This window comes from Porites lutea, chromosome 3 (genome assembly GCF_958299795.1).
Source record: "Porites lutea chromosome 3, jaPorLute2.1, whole genome shotgun sequence".
NCBI classification, from domain to species: domain Eukaryota; kingdom Metazoa; phylum Cnidaria; class Anthozoa; order Scleractinia; family Poritidae; genus Porites; species Porites lutea.
In genome coordinates, this window is record NC_133203.1 from 48,508,703 (window position 1) to 48,528,865 (window position 20,163).

Sequence of the window (20,163 nt, forward strand, 5' to 3'; positions counted from 1 at the left end):
GCCCCTGGCCAGTTAGAATTCTTACTGGTTATGCCTGTTTTATATATTTGTTTCCGATACTTCTTTCTTACGACCAGGATCCAAACTACTGGATTTCCAGTACTTGTATTAACCTCACAAAATTCTCTTCAGTTTTTTGCCAGCAACAAAGTGAACCGACAAATACGTTCTGATGATTAATCTATGTACAATAAACATAGTTACAGTAGAAAGTGAAAAAGTGACTCAAGTTAGCTGGTACTGTCCCAATAATTTTCAAAATGAAGAGAAATTCAGCAGCTCTTCGAAAGTTATTTTTCATACGCTAACGAAAGTACATTCTGGCTGAAAAAGAGCAATGGTAAACACGCGATAAAATCTTCTATATATGTAAGAAAAACAAACAAAAATATTCAGTTAAGAGGAAACTCCCATCACATAAAGTGGTTTTCAGGGAGGTCGACCTCTGATGAAGATTAAACTACTAATAACAATCAAATCTAAAAAACTAGTGGTTATAAAGTTGAAATGCTAAAAGGCTAGACGACTAAAAAGGCAAATAAAGTAATAAAAATACTATCAGACTAAAAGATTTAACTATCGAAAAAAGAAAGGCTAACGACTAGAAGGGTAAAATGAAAATTTACAAACTACAATATTTGGCCCTAAAAAACTTTTTTTGGGGTCCCTTTGAAAAATTTTGCAAATAATAGGTTTCCTTAAAAAATTCGGAAGGGTTGACCAGTCACTAATGTACCTATAGTAAGTTGTTCTTTTTCCCCATTCCGTTTTCGGGTTTGGAATTCTAGGTAAGTAACTGTTCCTTGCGTTATGTCCATGCAAGTCTCTAAAGGTTATTTTAAAAGTCTCTAGGTGCTCTGGTATTTCAATTTAATAGCATTTTGAACCGCTGAGCATCGGTGAGCAAAACGTCGTCCAGCCACAGGGATCCATTGTAGGGAATTGAGTGCTTCGGATGATGAGATCTTATTTTTTATCTTTTCTTATCTTATTTTAAACTCTTGTAAACGATCCATTTCAGATTTCAAACCAGGCTAATCTCGCCATTCAATGGCACCATAGTCTAAATGGGGTAAAACTAAGCCGTTAAAATACGCAATGCGAGTCTCATTATCAAGCATACAAAAGATTGTGTTAAACACAGACAGGCGATGACCTATAGCTTCTTGAACCGATAACTAATATGTGGCGTCCAACTCCATTTTTCATTCATTGTTACTCCAAGATATTTACATGATTGCACACGCTTAACTTGTGTACCATTCATTTGTAAGTCGAATAACGATACTTCAGAATTCTGATGGGAATTAAGCCTTTATTTCTGTAATGCTAAACACAGTTTACACTCAACTAGTAATTAAATTCTTGCTTAATTAGTTATTTAATCATATCTCTTCTATAGGTTTCTTAATCTAACATAGAGATAACTAACAAAATTTCTGGTCCTAACATGTCAATTCGGAAAAACAAAAAGAAACTTGCTAGCTTGTTCGTTCACTTAACGACGAAAAATCTTTCATCTGTGTTTACATTTAGCATAAATTCATTAACTTCATTCAAACAAAACAAGCACTTCGTAGTTTATAGGAATTATTATTATTCGTTGAAAATATTTTCCCGATTCTGATTGGCTAAAAGCACACGCATAGTTTACCATAACCAGCTACTGATGACCAAATTTGGAAGAATTCTGCGGTTAATGGACCGATGACGTCAAAAGTGCCGCTTTCTTGCAGGTTAATGCACCGTCAACCGAGAAGACCTGGGGACAAGGTTGAGTTGTTTTGGTTGTGAAAACAAAAATGGCGGACATTTCAATCGTTTCAAGAGTAAGAACTAAGCGAAAAAATAGCTAAAAACATGTCAAGAACAGCAAGAAGACAACTCAAAGGGCGACATCTGCTATTTGGAGAATATTTGCGGAGCTGAACGACCCTAAACATGCACTATCGGAGATGAAGTTAACAACATGTTTTAGCTATGTTTTTGAACTAGGAATTGTTTTGAATGAATGATAAAACAATTATTGAATTCGGCTTTCGTATAATATGAAGAATTATGGAGATCTCGGAGAATGTTATCCACCTCGGCCTATGGCGTCGACGGATAATACCCTCCTCGATCTCCATAATTCTTCATAAGATACTCAGCCTCATTCATTAAGTCAAATAAATTATACGAAGTGTGAACGAAACCCAAAATAACTTCTCTCAGATCAATATGCGTTTCTGGGAAACTGCCCACCTACCCCTCCCCTAAGCCAACATAACACTTACTTCCCACTAAGGGCAAAATATTGCCTTAGGGGAGGGGTAGGTGGAAGTTTCCGAGAAACGTATAATGGTCCGTTTTTACTTGGTCGGGGCGGGGGGAGGTTTCGCCACATGTAAGGGAATGCGGATTCCGGAACTCGAGAAAATTTTCCTTGTGGAATCCAGAATTTAGCAAATTTTTGCTTTGAAATTTGGAATCCTTGACTTTGGGATTTGGAATACGGCTAAAGGAACCCAGGAATCCCACTAACGATTGGAATCCGGATTCCCAGTTCCACTGACCAAACATCCAGAATCCAATACCTGGACTAGAATCCACGGCGTGGAATCCCGAATCCAGGACTGTCTTGGATTCCCTGACATGGGTCGAGAGATTAAATAAATGTTTTACAAAGGTAACATATAATTATCACTTCTCCACTTGACTCTAAATCCCAGTTCAAGTTGTGGAACTATATGGTATTTACAACTGTACAACTTTTGACAAACCCTGTTTGGCCCGTTTTAAATAATTCTTTATAGATTGTTAATTTTCTCATTCTCAAAGTGATTTTGGTATTTTTTAAAATCTGGTTCGTAAATATCGTTTTATGCCGTTAACACAGGCTGAGCTTAGGTTTTGTTGTTCTCGATATACTCTTCAATAAACTTTCTTCTCATTCATAGAAGTAGTTAACTTACGTTTGTCATTTCAATCTTAACTCCATGTCACTACGAATTCAAGCTCAGAATTATAACTATGTATTAAAATCCACTCACTGATTTACCCTTTGTTCAATCTAAACATTCTAAGTTGGTGTGAAAGCTTTCACCTGTCCTGACAAAAACATAATTCCGCGTCTTATATGAAAAAATAAATAGAGCATATAATAGTTTCATACATATTACAAAGCCAAATTCGAAAAATATTTTATCTTATGTGCGTTAATTTTATGTGAATTGAGTAAACAATAACTTTGATAAGTATTCATTTTCTTTCAGCAATTCGACACATGTAGAGCCGTTCGTATCAGAGGCGATTCTGTGCTCTAAAACCCTGATATACTTATAATTATCATTTTCTGCAATAAACATATAATTACTATTTTCTTTTCTTTTCACTTCTTCAGTTAAAGGCATGAAAATCACTTGTCCTATGTGTTCGGTTTCTCTGGAACAGTTGTCATCTCTTCTGCTTCTTCCCGCAAAGCGTCCGCTTTCTCTTCTAAGAGCATCTAAAAACAAAATAAATACCATTTTACTGCCATTTCCCGGTTCTAAACTTTCTCTTATTAGCGAGGTCAGTCACCTCTAGCTTTTGAAATCTGGCAACTTAAAGATTATTTTCACATTATCATTTTCTTCCTGCCCTTTCGCTGTTGTTTGTGTTTTGTCGTCAAACGGACAACTAGCCTGCGTAACAGGCGCCGGTTTTGTTAAATTTGTCAGGGTGAAGGACGAAATTTTGCGTATATAAAACGTAACCAAAAAACATTAACCGGCGCTTGCCACGCAGGCTAACGGACAACTGGCTCACACTTGTTTGAGTGAAAAATCAAGCAAACTTAAGTTAACCTTAGCCTCATATAGATTCTCCTGAAATTATGCCAAAAAATCCTGCAACATGTCTCTTTGTACTTGTTTTTTCTTCTTTCTCTCTTGTAATTAGCTCCGTAAGCATGTCCCGCTTTAGATTAACCATTGCTATTTGCGGGTGTGCAAAACTTGTAAATTTTTCTGAAAAGCAATACAGAAAGTGTGCGTAGGTGTGTACGCTCAACACCCCAACCCCACGAACAGCAACAAGAGATCCATCCAGTTTAATCAGTTTTACCGGTTTTACCTTAGCAGCTGACACGATCTGATTGGCTTGTCGTCTTGACAGGTGCTCAATATCAGTCATAAGGGAATTAATATCGGCCCAGGCCAGACTGGTAAGGCTTTTATAGCCTACTTTGAATAACTGGCGTGCACGAGCCTGCAGAGAACAAAGAAATATAATCATCACCACTGACCAATCAGGTAGTGGTACACCACAGAAAGTACAATTGACGTAAAATGCAACAATAACACAAGAGTAACTACGACAGAACGACTGGACAACTGAAAATTTGACTAACAATAAACGACAGTTTATCTGTGACAATAGACGGATCGAAACGCACCAATGACATTACGAGCCTTCATAGCTAATAACATCACTGCTAAACTGACAGACGACCAATAACGTCGCGACTTAATTAACCAATCAGGTCAATAACCAGAGTTTAATACCATCAACTGACGTGATACAACTCACTTTGACTCTGAAGATGACTACCGCACAGGTTGTCGAAACATCAGTCACTGTCAGCAACAACAGTCCTATTAAGGACTACGTTCACCCGGATGATCATACTCAACCTACTTATGAAATGACTCCTGGGTTCAAATCTTTTACAATAACACAAGATGTAACAACTTTTGGTGCAAAATGTAACATTAACTCGAAATGTAACAACTTTTGACCCACAACGTAACAACGTTTTAACGCGAAATGAAACTAGTTTGACGAAAAATGAAAATAGCTTTTTAAAAACCGAAATGTAATAATGCAAAATGTAACAGCCTTGAAAAAACTGAGAGACTTGGATATAAGCCCTTTAAATTGTCTGGTGGTAGCAAAAGCAGGTTTTATGTTACGTTATACGTCAAAAGACATGAACACAAGTACTCTTCAATGCAAAAAAGTACTAAACAGTCAAAATCAGCATCGAGTTCTTCTAAGGTTAGGGCAACTAAGAACTAATTCAGGACACTTGATTGCAGATTTCACCACTGTTGGACAAACTTGACCCGTCACGACCCCTGTTGGTCGAACCTAAAGAAGCAGATGCATTTCTATACGGCTTTACTAGTCCCCTTACCCACCCCCCTTGTCCCCCTCCCAGAAAAAAAAAAAAACAGTTCACGGAAAGGGCCTTTATTCGGAAGCGAAAGAAATAAATCTCTATTGACCTGCTTGACACCAGGGACCTCCATAAGAGGAACAAGCTCCAAGGTAGCAGTGTAGGATAACTTCTTAACCATGGCCTCAAGTAGTAAATTCACTCCCCAAAACTCCTGCAGCTCCTGTAGAGTGACATCACAAGGTCATACACCATACAGTTCTCATTAATCATTGTAGAACAGTTTTCAAAAACGGTTGAACCTCATTAATATGGAAACCAAACGGACAGACCCAACTGTTCGAATTACGGATTTGTCCGAATCATACAGATAAGGAATGTACGAAGTCTTGTATCTTTGGAGACAAAAGGACTATCCGTGAGTGAGTATTTCGTTTAGTTTTGTATACTAATGCAGTTTGTGATTAGCTTAAAATCTCCCGCCACTTTCTCAGCCAATCAGAATTGAAAACAAATCCAAACATCACTTAGTCGCCCGCGTTTTCCCGCGCTTAACACGGATCATGTGTTTTACTTTGAGTTCTGATTGGCTGTTTGAATCTCCTATACCTCTGACCGCCGGGGCAGTGTGATAACCTGTTATGGCTTTAGGAAACTCAATTAAAACTCGCATTCGTGGAATTTTCAGCCCGTCGGTAACTGTAAAAACAAAGTCTCCCACTAAAGAGCTGGAAATATAACGTTCTATTCGCATTTTCCACTAACCAAACTTTCACCACTTTCTGTTTGCAAAATCAAAGATATACCATTTCTCAATCTTTGGAAAACGATAATTCCGCATAAAGAGTCCAGTAGATGTAGAGTTCGCATCGGCCTTAATGTTTTGTTAAACATACAGGATCATTTAGCATGCGAAGTTGCCATTTTAGTTCGTTTACTGAAAGGTGAAGTAGGAGGAATTGGGCTCAAACTATCGAAATTCAAGACACCGAATTTGTGACGCTGGACTTGAATTATTTCTTTTTTCGCAAGTTTGCAAGACGAGGCCATTATTTAGTCAGTTTACTGAAATACCGGTGTTTGTGGTTTATTCTCGTAATGGGCGATTAATCCTACTAATACTGGTTAGACGTACCTGAGTGAAATGCACCATGCATGAAGCAAATGATGAGGCTGAAGTTAAAAGATTCTGCACAAATCCTCGTGTCACGTTAAACAAACTAGCAACGTCCCAGATGGTGTTCTCTTTCATCAGTTTGTACAGGATGAGAGTTAAGTAGAACCTCTTGACGGAAGCTTCTTCATTGTCGTCCTACAAAGAGCGGCAAGACAGGATTTTAGCGATGACCTCACGATAACTGGTTTCTTTACTTAAGTGCCCCCAAGGCAGTTATTTTGTTCCCTTGGTAACCCCCTGCCAGCTACCCATCTCCCTAAATGACAAGAGAAAATACTAAAACAGAAAGCATGACAAAGTTAAAAGATTGTATGACAAAGACCAACATAAGATTCAAGCGCCTTGATAAACTCTCTTTTGACTCGTCACAAAATCCTTTTCCATCGATTGCTTGACACGCCCAAAAAACGTCTGTGAAGAATGCTACACGATTAGGCAAGTTAGAGGGGCTAAAGAAGAAAGCAAAATTTCGAAAAGAAAAGAGCAATACTAGTCTTGTACCTTCTTGACCCGTTGACCTGTAGCTCTTCTCGATAATAAGCTTTCTGTGGCTCCAACCAATTGAGCCACTCGCTGTTCTGAATCACCCAAAGACAACACCTGTAATGAAATCATATAAGACGTGAACGAGACAATCATGATCACAAAAGACATTACAAAGATACAAAAGTAGGCACGTGTTCGATGGACCCTATTTCTGCCTCTTTTTCCACTCAAAAAAATCCTTCGAGACCTATACTACCGTCCTTACAAAGGTTTTTCAACTAATATGGAACCCAATTTTAATATTTTAAAACCATCTGATTTTGTTCAGGTGTCTGTTAATATAACGGGAAGAAATAGTGACTGTTGACCGTAAAAAGCCAAAATGTTTACCGTTAACCGTAAATTCCACCATCCCATTGAGACAAACTCGTTCCCACTAAAGTCAAAGTTTTTTTAACAAAAAAAAAACTTCCGGTGACAATTAGCCTAAATATCATCCGATTGCTTCGAGTCGTTTTCTCCTCGAGGGAGTAATAACGACTCGAAGTAATCGGTTGAAATTCAGGCTAGGCGATAATTTGTTTCCTCTTTCAAATATTGGTAGAGACAGAGGATGACGTCATTGACCTCATTGTTCAATGAGGGCGCAAGCAAATCATTGGTTGGAACATCTACATTCTGGTTTTTAAATTAAGTTTAAAGGATTCCTTTTTACACGACGCGTAATTTTCACATTCCGGCTGATTTCTTTGCGTATTTCTGTCTGATCCGTACCTGTTTAAAATAAGTCATCCATTGGGGCTCAACTGAATCCCTGATGTCCAGCGGCGTCACAAGATAAAGCAGATGCAGTTCATTGGTTAGTACCAAGTTCTCCAGTGCTCTTGTTACCTCGCGATAGATCACAGGACTGCTCTCCACATCGATGCACCCTGTAAAGGCAATGTTGCCACACACATAAGTGCAACTAACGGTGTCAAAGGAGCAGTGGTTGCTTAAATTATTTTTTTATATCCCTGAGACTGCCCGCTAAAGTTGAAGGACCCATGTCAAGGCGAGTTCCACATTTTTTGTTGAAAACGGAGCTAAAATTATAACTCAGTCATCTCTTCTTAAATTAGGAACTCCAAAAAAAAGATATCAAATCATTTTATCGAAAGAAAAAATGGCATGATCGCTTTTTGGTTTTTTTTTTTTTTACAACACAATGGTTTAACTTGCAATTGCTGGCCCAAATTGTTCCACGGTTTGCAATCCATTTCCATCCTGGTTATTGATGGCAAAAGACACACACTTAAAGTTAAGGTACAGTAATAGAGTTATTTCAGGCTTTCCAATATGTTATTAGGATTTTGATGTAAAACCGAAAGATCGTGATATAGCTGCTTAAAACAACATGAATTCAATTTTTTACGACGTTTTGAACCTTAAAAAAATGACTTAATTTACAAGGTATTTTGATCAGCACTGCTTTATAGCTTGTTTTGAAACGCATTTTTAGTCCGGTTATAAAACCCCCGGATATAAGCCACCCCCCCCCCCCCCCCCCCCTCCTCCATACCACTTACGAAGTTGTATAATCCCAGCGCTTATCAGCGGAAGTTTAAGGTACATTTCTGTACTAGGACACGTCCGCAAGTATTTGCCGCTAAGAAACGCACCTTTAAATGTGGCCTGTCCCAGATGGGTGACTTCTATATTCCTGCTCTGTGCTGTGTTAGTTATTATGACATGTCCGAGTTGTTGTAGTGACTCAAGTGATGTTTCAAGCTCTTTTTCTATGTCAACTGACTGCGCAGGTGACTGTACAAACAGCAGAGTGTTCTGCATGAACTGCTGAAGTTCATCAACCGTCGAGCAAAGCTGTTTAAGAAACGAAAGACGGAAAGCTAATATTTTTATCAACACAGATATCAAGGCTTAGGGTAGTGAGAAAGGAAATATATACAAAGAAATTTCAATTACTACAGCTCTTAAGCTCTCAGTTCCGGTAATTGATCACCTGTTCTATTACAGTTTCTTTTGGTTGTCCCTTTCACAGGTTTAAACGTTTAATAATTAAAACTAGAAATACGTGAATCGCAGAACCTATTTCCTACCCTTCCATATTCATTAACTCGTGAATTCAGTAGGCCTTGGATGTTCGCATTGTTTTAGAGTGTGTACGTGGAGTTATGAGGCACACGGCGCACTGACTTTCCTTGCCGACGACTTTCCGCACATTTTTCCGGCTTCGCCTATTTTCCCCACACCTGAAGAATGGGCAGCCAGCCATATTCACATAACATTTCAAATCCTTGACTGACGAGCATTAGGCCTACCTTTAATCCAACAAGAGTAAGAAGCAACACCCGTAACCCTTTGCCATTTTCATGCAGCAAGCTGCTGCGACAGCTCTCCAAAGGACCTGAGAACAGGTGACTAATCTGTAACAAATATAAGAAAATGAAAACCTCGTTCGAGGTCAGTATTGGTAGTTATACTCGTAAATGACCATTCATCATCATGAGGGGATTCTTACTTCTTGTTTTCATACACAAGATCTCCTCAGGAGGGAATGTGCTAGCCCTTGCATCGATAATGACCTCTTTTATTTTTGAAAAGTTTTGAATGAGCGTTTTTTGCATTCCGCCCAAAGTTAAAGCGTTACAGCGTGGACATGTTAACCCTTTAAGTCTCAAGGGTGACCAACATCAATTTTCTCCTAACAATATCCATATGTTGCAAAGATGAATGGTTATGAGAGTTAATAAAATGATCACTAAAGAGAAAATGCTTTGATCTGTTATCAAACTCTCTCAACTAATTCTTTTAAGAAATGTATGGAGATCAGTATGGAGAATTTATATGAGAATACTGGGGCTTAAAGGCGCTTAAATAGCGCGACGAAGTGTAAATAAACTCGGAAGGACATTATTTTGTAAGTATATACATGCAAAAACTAATGATATTGGCGTCATGGTGTCGCTGAAACGTCTGAACTTTATTTCGTTAGTTTTTACTAGGTTTATAAACTAAAACCATCAAGATAGAGCAGAATAAGTTACCAGGTGTTTTGGATTCTCGGAGTCTACAGTGTTCAGGAGTGTACAGTAAGCAGTTTACAGTGTACGGAATAAACCTGTGAGTTCCAAAACTGGTGCATGACTACTCTTCTACAAGGATACGACACATATCCAAATCAGATCCAACCTATAAAAATAGCTGGGTTCATACACAGTAAGTTCTCGCACCACTTTCAGTAGGCTCGATTACCAGTCAAGGGAAGACGAGAAATCGAGAAAACGGAGGAAATCGAGTCTGCATGACAGAAAAAAAAAGAAAAAAAAAACAGAAAAAATTAAAAACAAACAAATAAGGTGTTGAGTCCCTGAATAATTCCCTTGTCTTCTAGAACACTTCCTTTGACGAGGAAGGCGAAGGCATAGGCGAGCCTCTTGTTACCATGCAAAAAACTGCGGCTAGATCAAACAAACGCGGCTGCACGTTCACAAGAGAGAGATCCAAACAGGTTCAGTTTCTAGACTTTCAGGAAGTCCATTTTACCACTTGGTCATCGGCCGTTTTCCCGACTTCGTCGCTCAGAAAACTCGACTTGTGGGCAAGTCTGCTCGCTTTGTTTCGTTTTTAGCATTTCAATAGTATAGTTTATTTAGTGTCCCCAATTCGCCTTATCTGGGCGAAATAATTTTACGTTCAAATAAAGGTTTTATCTATCTATCTATCTATCTATCTATCTATCTATCTATCTATCTATCTATCTATCAGTTTCCTGTTGTCAGTGATTGAAACGAGTCCGACCTTTGGTCGAGGTGTCAAAAGTCGGACGCGACTGAAACATAATGGGCGCTTTTCTATTACAGTTTTCATACTCCGTTAGATTAGCTTATCTGTCGCTTTAGAACTTCCTTTCCGCTAAAAACACCCTCAAGTTTCATTGCACGCAGCTTATAGCGTGTAATCATGTAGTAATGCATGCTGAGCTTGCAATGGTGTTCTCAAATTTTGCTTCAGTACGACTGAATTTGTAATTTTAAGTCACCTAATGTTTGGTGACCTGTGTTTAATACTCTGATTGCGGCGGAAATGCTAGTCTGCAAGCTCAGCTTACATTCACTGAGGGTCCCGATAACCGCAAGTTGACAAGCATAGGGATTTGCAAAGCCGCGTAGCACTTGTGTAAACCGGCGCCGCGGTTGTTCCGAGTGTTAACCTTTTCTAATTCACTCTTAGACGTGAGTGGCTAAAAAAAATTACAAAACATTTCCAAATTTCATTTAGTAAAAATGGTTAAAACAAAGAGCACCATGTGAAAGTGCTGCCCAACAGGTTTCATTTGAATGGTCACATCATAGGATTTTTTACAGTCTCAAAGGTAGGAGCCATCTTTACAAGATTTCATATTAAACTGATTCATACTATAGGCATAGATAGCTGATGAAGTGATATTTCATATAAAAATATATATATCAAAAAACAACACCATTCATTCACCCTGAACCATTCGGGTTTTATTTAATCACGCTGGGCATACTAACTATTCTCAGGGAACGAAAGGATAAGTCGAAAGGAAACGGAAACTGTATGTTGTTGTGGATAATATGAAATGAGAAGCTTTACAACAAGATGGTAGTGCAGTCGGCACGTGCAGTAAAAAAGGGATAAGAAAAACGCGCGGGAGCTGGGGGAGAGAGAGGGTCTCCTTTTTTTCCCGCCATCTCCCCCTTCCCAGATCGCTTGGCTTGTTTTATTACTATCCGAGAGCCTGGCAGAGTCTACACCTAGACTTGCAGTTTAGAAGCTAAAGAAACATGTTTTACATCTCTCAACAGTCACAAAAAAAACCGACACATTTCAGCAATCCTCTTTCAATTAACAAACAAGTGTGTTTATCACTTAACCCTTAAAAGGTTTACGGATGCAAAATAAGGTTAAATCGAGTGAACAGCCCTCATCCTCCCCCCCCCCCCCCCCTTATCACCCATCCACCCCCCGCACGCGTTTGAACTCTATCGTATTTACTGTACAACATTAATCGTATCGCATCGACTTGACACTTCTATTAAGCGGAAGCGGCAGTTTCTAGTATGCCCAAGGCAAACCCGAGTTTTTAAGTTCTAAGAATCACGGAAACTGGCGCATCTTAAAGTAGACTGAACAACATGAAATGGAGAATATATCAGTAGCGGAGGTACCGTTGGCTGTCTTGCTCAGGTCGACTATGAGGGTCTCCAGGCCTGGAGGGTCTCCTTTTACCACCCAGCGCTCCCTTATTCCTCCTTCCTTAGATCTGCTGAGAGTAAAATCGATTACGCTCATTTCGGGATCGCTGGCGTCGCTTTATCGTTGGGTAAAAAACGTTGCGGAAAGTGTTAACTCTTGCAGGCTATACAGGAGTATCGGCTTCGTTTCAGTAACAAATAACTTTCGACGCCAAAAGTTCTTCTCAGGAAACCTGTTAAGGCGGACACCCTTTATTTAGCTGACACTATACCGTTGAATTGCAATAATAATAATAATAATTTAATTCTCATATTGCGCCCTTTCCATGAAATGATCAAGCGCGTAATACATGATTTCTATCTATAATAATTTAATACAGGGTATCTAACTAATAATTATTTAAAATATACTGTGATAAAATTAAAATATACAACATATGTTAAGATACTAGTAATTATCGTGATAAAAATTAATAAAAAGCTTCCCTAAAGAGGTGCGTTTTCGGATGGCACTTGAAAATCCCTAGATCTGTAACAGAACGAATCTCACGCGGTATTACATTCTAAAGTGCCGGAGCTGCGACCTGGAATGATCTCTCTCCTAATGTTACCCTACTTCTGTAAGTTGGCGTAGCAAGCAACAAAGCATCCGACGAGGATCTTAAATTATAATTTCCTGATCTGCCTGATCTTTTAATTGACACAAGTTCTCTTAAATACGTTGGCGCGAATCCATGGATGGCCTTAAAACAAATAGTAGAATCTTAAAACTAATGCGTTGCCTAACCGGAACCCTCCGAGGGCTTTAGTTTTGCAACACTACAATAAAACAAGAAATTATTTCCCACGAGCACATTTAGGTCACACGGCATCAAGTGGAAATTGTAGCGAGTTTTAGGGTTTTCAAAACAACATTTGACCTGATTTAATTGAAAAAGTTTGAATTTGTGTACAGGAAGCAAAAGTTCAGGCTGCCTTCAACTTACCAGATTTTAGTTCAAGCTGTCCTGTCTCAAGAACAACATTTTACTTTCGTTTGTTTGTTTTCCTGTCTGGGTCATACAACGTTCTAAAGCGACACTTTAATTCATCTATCATTTTATGATTATGCATTCGTCCACTCCTAAAAAAACGTGAAGCCTCAACTACTCAAATCCACTCTATTTGACAAGGATTTTTTTTTCTCCATTTTAGAAAAACTCTCGTAACAGTTAGTGTTGTTGAATCGTTTTCGTTCGGCCACATATGTATCCGTTTCCGTTCGAAAACGGATGTTTTTACAGTTTATCCCCAATAGCTTTGAATCATTCGAACTACTTCCTCTCCTCATCTCATAAAAACTGCTAGTAGACAAAGTTGTCCAACCAGTCCCACCGAGCACTTTTTCGTCCTAGTCTTAACCAAAACCTCCAAGGTCGTACTTGCTGTCTTGTTAACTGCTCCGATTTTCGAGATCAGCAGAGAAATTACAGGGGCACACAACGACAAAATGTTTCCAAATACGTCACAAGTGTCTCAATTAGCTTTCTCTATGCTTTAGAAGCCTGTTTGGTTAATATGTAGCTGCCCTATGAGAACTATTTATCTGTCCGGAAAGTCGTTAGATTCCCCTGAAATTAACCATGCTGATTGTGCTAAGTAGTCTTCTGAGTTAATTGAAGCATGCGCTTGAACATTTAACTTTATACAAGCAAAATTGACTTAAATAAGACGTGCTATTAGGCCTAAAAGAGGAGCCAGGTGGAAACAGCGAGACAGGATAATGTAACGTGTCCACTCGAAATGTTGTGTTTTCGGCGGCCTTTATTATCGGATTCGGGGTGTGGGCGGATGGCCAATCTGAAGTACAAAATATTCGTTTTCGGATAAAATCTGAGAGAAACTGTTGTTTATTTAGAGTAACTATTTCCCTTGTCGTTTGGGAGGTTATGCGTTCATGCACATTCGAATAGCGTGAAAATTGAAAGAAACCTGTACTGTGTCACGTGACCTGGAATCGGAACACATAGGGTCGATAAACAAGTATACAAACCGTGAACGTGATAACATGAGGAAATGTTACCATACTCCAAGTAGTACTAGAAGTAATCCCTCAAAAGATAATCTTACAAAGGTCCGTCAAATGAGGAGACCAAAAGCTACACACGGTTTATCGGGAGTTGACTTGAGGCCCGGGGGCGTTAACTCGAGTAGGTTCTGGGTGGGTAGATGTTGCTCAGGTCTCCAATTTTGGATCCTCGATGAAAGATACCTCGTCCTAGAAACAGGCAAATTTTCAATACCTCGTTCTACAGCACACTACACCGTTCTAGGAACCGTGCTGAATATAAGGAAAGTTAGACCCGTTCTAGATCGTGAGTAATAAACTAACGAGCTCATTCGGCGACGCATACTCGTACAGGTATTTAGGGAAAGAACTAGCGCCCCGAGGCTTGAAGATGTTATTCAATGGAATTTCTTTTTCATGATTTCATGATTTGAAAATGAAAAGCATTTCCTTTTTCATAAGCCTTTCCTTACCCCACCAAACTATTAAAAATTGACCCCGGCTTGGGTTGATAAGAGGAACAAACGAGCCCCGCAACCAGTTGCAAATTTACGAGTTCCCAGTGCAAAACTCGCGCTTTTTGGAGCAAAATGCAGTCCATCATGGACACATGTATCTTGATAGTTGTGTTTACTTTTGTAGTCTGTGTTCTTCAAATTCTCTTTCTGTATGTGATAGAGAGAAGCAGGAACTTAACGAGGTCAAGGTTTAATGGAAACCGTCAAGGCGGCGATGAACAGTCTCGGAGGGAAGGAATACCCAGAAGAGGAAGAAGAAGAAGAAGACAGCCCGTTGAACAAGAAGAATGACATGCATTTGGTACGCTAGATTTTTTAAGACACTTGGTGAATGTTGGCTGTTTTATTGTTGTTGTTGTTGTTGTTGTTGTTGTTGTTGTTGTTGATACCATTGTTTGCTTGGTTCGCTTTGCTTTGTTTTGTTTGAAAATGGTTAGACAGTTTGTTTTTAACTGAAGAGTAAGCGCCATTTTACATTTCTTCCACATAACCAAACTTCAGAAATGCCGTGGTTTACTACGCTATAGGTCAGAAAGCAAGTGGCAAAATGTCATTTTAAAAAATGTGAAGAGTTTCAGTTCCTAGGAAATTTTTACATAATTTGCTAGCTACATTGAGCTTAGACATTGTTACAGATCCAGTTCCCCTAGAGCTCTACAACATAAATGTGGGTGCAAATAATTTCCGACCCTTTTAACACAACCACAAACACCATCTAAAGAAGCTCCACATCTTTAGACCAGACAATTTGGGGTGTCGTTGCGTACGCTTGGACTTGAGACTATTTCTAAAACGTATCAGTAATCTAGAAGCATAAAAAAGTTTGCAGTTTGCCCGCCGCGCCTATGTTGACCACGTAGGAGGTAGCGTTTTTGAGCGGTTAGAGCGTTGAACTTGCAATCCAAGGCCCGGAGTTCAAGTCCAGCCCTGATCGCTAGGTGAATTTGTTCTAAGTAGTAACAAGTTCAAATCCTTAGCCACGCTTGTAAATAGCCAAATGGGTTGCCTCCGGTCATGAGTTGGAATTCTTACCAGTTAAGCTTATCTTAATTATTTGTTACTGTCCTTATTTGTTAACCAAGAAGTACGGCTGGATTACCAGTTATTGTGTTACCCTATAAAATCATCATTTTAGCGACATCAATGAGCCGACGAATATAATCTGCTGATTAAACTATACAATAAATATAGTTATAAAGTAGAAACGGCCATGTTGAGGCTATTTCTAAAACTTATTTCACTGTAATTGTCTTGTTTTTGCACGGGACAAAAAGAAAGACGGAGGCGAACGAAGCACCGGGAATGACGAAGGAACCTTCAAGTTCTAGAAGTGTTCGGAGGATCAGCAGCGGACCAAGTTGCAACAACATCTAGAGATATTTTTCATCCAGCTGGCTGCTTTTACAGACTCCTAAAAAGACCACGAGCGTTTACAGTAACAGTGGAATAAAAGCCAGCGGAACTTGTATAAAGTGACTTTGGAAGCATCGAATGAACAATGGAAAGCTTCTTGCAGAAGAACATTATCTATAACCCTTTTTTTTTTCAGTACAACCTTTTGAGAGGACAAGAAAATAGTTTGCTAACATTTGCCATATAATTCGTCAAAAAATTACTGTGCGGTATGTCGCAGATAGATTAGCGTCAGTAGAAGTAGTCATTTTTTCTTTGAGGCCAGCCCGAAAATACCATTGTGCTCTTTAATGTGCAGGTTTGGGTTGTACATCCTAACTGTTTCGATCTCTTTTGTTCTCATCACGAGCTGTGCATCAACCTGTCAACGATTTGCGTATTCAGCACTTTTATTTACCAACGGAGCAGCGCTGATGTTAGCTAAAATATACATGCGTCACTTACCACGAGTGACTAGTCAAGATATACACGTGTGTGTTATTGATCACGCATGAGGTCAATATAACTAAATATTATGAGTTCTTTTTGCAAACAGAGAACGAGGCCCGCAATATCCAGCGATATCCAACTCGCGTGATACATGTATATCAAATATCAAGTGAATTCTCTTGGAATCAAGTTATTACGGACGCATACAAGTTCAGAAAGAGGAGCAAAATTTCATTTTCGTACATCTGCGTCCCCTATGAGATGTCACATTACAGAATTTCACTTCCTCATCACGCACAGGGCGAATCAAATGAAAAGAACATGCAGAGTTGTTGCTTTGCTTAATATCAAACAGTTTTCATCACACCATTTTTAACCGAAGTAAGTATTTTAATCTTCGTTCTAGCTTTTGATGCCAAAAACGATTATTAAACACAAACTAAAACAGTTTTTATTAAATCAGTTGAACCGTAGTTAGTATGTTTAATCTTAGTTATAGTGTTAAACCTTAGTTGTAGTCTCAGTTTTTAGCTGTATGTTATTTAATGTATTTTGAGGTTTTGACCTTCATTTTAGAGGAATCTCCGTAAAACCACCCTTAGGTGATTGGAGGCCTCCTCTTAAAATATTATTTACAACTATTGAGGCAACTATTAACTAAAACCACCCTTAGGTGATTGGAGGCCTCCTCTTAAAATATTATTTACAACTGATATTATTTAGAACTATTATTATTTACAACTATTATTCAACTATTATACAAATATTCGTCATTAACACATTGTGAACGCTATTTAATTTTCCCCCTTTTTAGTGATTTTTTTGTCAGTGATTATCTTAGTAAGAATGCAATTGACCTTGAAAATAGTTACGTTCTCGTTTCCGTCGCCGTTGCTGCCAAAGCTTCCTAATGTTTACCGACTGGACACCGGGTTAAGTTTACCTAAGTACATTGTCAGCTTTTAAAGAAGCAGTCCGCCAGCCAAAGTTCTGGCTAATTCTCAATAATATCCATATTCTATTATGTAATTAGGCTTTTTATTGTAAATAGATATATCACGTAATTTAAGGCTTTATACTGTAAACAAGTTTTTGGATTTCCCTTTCTTTCTCTATTATTATTATTTTTTCTCGGCTTATTAGCAACTATATTGACTTTCGACAATTATGTTGATTGTTTTGGTACTGAAATCTTCACAGTACCAAAACAATCAATATAATTACAAATGACACAAAGTAAAATAAAAGTTAAGTAAGAAAGAAAGGAACCACAACTATAGATTGAATATTAACATAAAAAGAAAAAGTACTTGGCTATGTACAGCTTCTACGCTACTCGTATGGTAAGAAAGTTAAATTAGAGTTCGGATATATAACAATTTAGAATATTTTCAATATAAGAGGCACTAAGATTTATTATGTTTTCATCACACATAGACATGATATATAAAAATAGTGCCTTGCAAGACATATTCGTAAAATTACTGTTTATCGAGTATGGGCTCTCCAAGAAGATAGCCCTTATATGAGAAAGTGATGAGTGAGTACATTTCAACAAATAGTGGAATTCATCACCAATTTCGGATCTATTACAAAGGGGGCAAAGCCTCTCAACTCTTGCATTTTTGCTAGAGGTCTAATCAACCTCATCAAACCCGAGATCAAATAAAGCTTCATTCATTCATTCATTTATTCACTCACCTTGGGTTTGTCAGCATCTTTGATGATAAGAATGCTTTCTCCTGACGTGTCAATCCCAGCTCGCCCCGCTCGTCCAATCATCTGTTTGTATTGACTTTGACTCAGCAACGCACTTCCAACATAAGGAGCACGGACGATAACCCTGAAAATAACAAACAGTTATGAGAATTATGGTTTTTCAGTATGTGACAACGGCACCATACGAAGTTCATTTGGGCCAGCGCATTTTCTGATTTCACCTACGGTGTTCAAAGCTACAAACAAAACGCACAGCAGAGTAAACAGAATGAAAAAAAAAATTACTATGCAACATCTTTCGATTGAATGGTCACAATTAAGGCTTTCTTTTATAGAATCAGTACCACCTTGTACAGCATAGTAGAAGTACCACAGGAAATACTGCTCAGTAACTTGCATTTAAGTGGTCACACTTCAAGACTTCATCCACAGACTCAAAAGTTAAAACAACCTTGTACAGAAGCCTTTCATTTGAATGGTCATCCTTAAGGATTTCACTCCCCAAACAGAAGTTACAATCGACACCTTGTACAGCATAACAATCAGTACCACAGGGAAATACTACATTTTATTAGCAGGTTTCATTCCAATGATTTAGGATTGTAACAATACTCTCCGAACAGAGTCTCCTTCGATCTTCTGTTCGACTCATCTAGGAAAGATCGAAGCGACTCTGCTAGCAGGGTATTGTAACCACGGACCGACACAAAAACTTGATCAAAACTTCGAAATCAAACCTCTTCGCTGGTAAATTAACCCCAGCTGCCAGCGTAGAAGTACACGTGAGAAGAGACAGCACACCCTGACTGTAACCGTCTTCAATGAGTTTACGTTCATCCATGGTCAGTCCACTGTGATGGTATGCTACGCCAAAGGGAATAGTCTGTTTTAAAACAGGACAAAGGCCGCTCGCTTCATTGTAAAGAGCTTTCATTAGGTCATGCCTCTCTTTCGCTTGTACTTGGCACATTTCCCTGAAAATGTAGAAACATGCAGCTACAAAGTTCCATGATGTCGGAAATAATTATTTATCTATTATTTGACTAGGAGACTAGTCCCGCCGTGACAGCTAGCTGTATTTGTTCACGGTAGTTCCTGAGCCATGCTCCGGTCAGCTGGAATTCTTAACCCTGTTATTTTTTAATTAGAGTATTTGTTTCACGCATTTGCTCGACCCCACTAGCATTAGTGCTATATTTTTCCTACAGGGCGGAGTTGTTCAAAGCTGGGTTAAGATAACACAGGGTTAGTGCAAGATTTGAATTCAGATTTGAAAGCTTAAAAAGCATTTCAGCTTTAATTGTTTTTGCCTACAAGTTGACGACTGGAAGCTCTAAAAATAACAGAGGTCTAAAATTATTCGAGAAAATGATTTTGAACACAAGAAAAAGAAAGCCGGGTTAAGCTCTAATCGGCCTTCGAACAACTGGGCCCTCATTGTAAAGAATGGAATTATCATTATTACTACAAAAAGTAAAACACAAGACTATTTCACAAGTTTTCTTACTGATTATGTCGTTTGCCTTCTTTCTTTCCTTTTTTATTCATCTCCCATGCCCCCTGCTTGCCCCTGATCCTAACAGTATACAAGGAGCGTACTGTCATAGGGAAACATCTGTTCATTTACCGTTTCTGTCCAAGTTTCTACTTTGAATAACCCATGTATTCACAAGCAGATCTAGTGGTCCACAGATTGTCTTAAACAGAGGTCTAAGTTAAACTTCGTTTAAATAAGCGACCCTAAAAGGTTAAAACAAGGACAACATTGACTATTTACAGTCCCTTATTTTTCCGTAAGATCGTCGAGATCCAGTGCTATCAGTTCCGGGGGGACATTTTGAATGAGTGTCAAATCTACTTTCGTTGACGATTTGAGAGGAAGCGAGAAAAATATTTTTTCTTTCCCTCCCCCCCGCCACCTCCGACCAACGCTATAAGCCCTTCAAAAAAATACTTTGATTTAGTGGAGAGAGAGGTTCTTTAAAGTCTAGCCTGTTCCAGGCGTTCAGAAG

At 38.7% G+C, this 20,163-nt stretch overlaps 1 pseudogene; it reads right to left on the minus strand.

Annotated features, from left to right (window-relative positions):
- Positions 1-3,406: 3,406 nt before the first annotated feature.
- LOC140932422 (helicase POLQ-like) overlaps positions 3,407-20,163 on the minus strand; it is a 30,667-nt pseudogene continuing 13,910 nt past the window's right edge.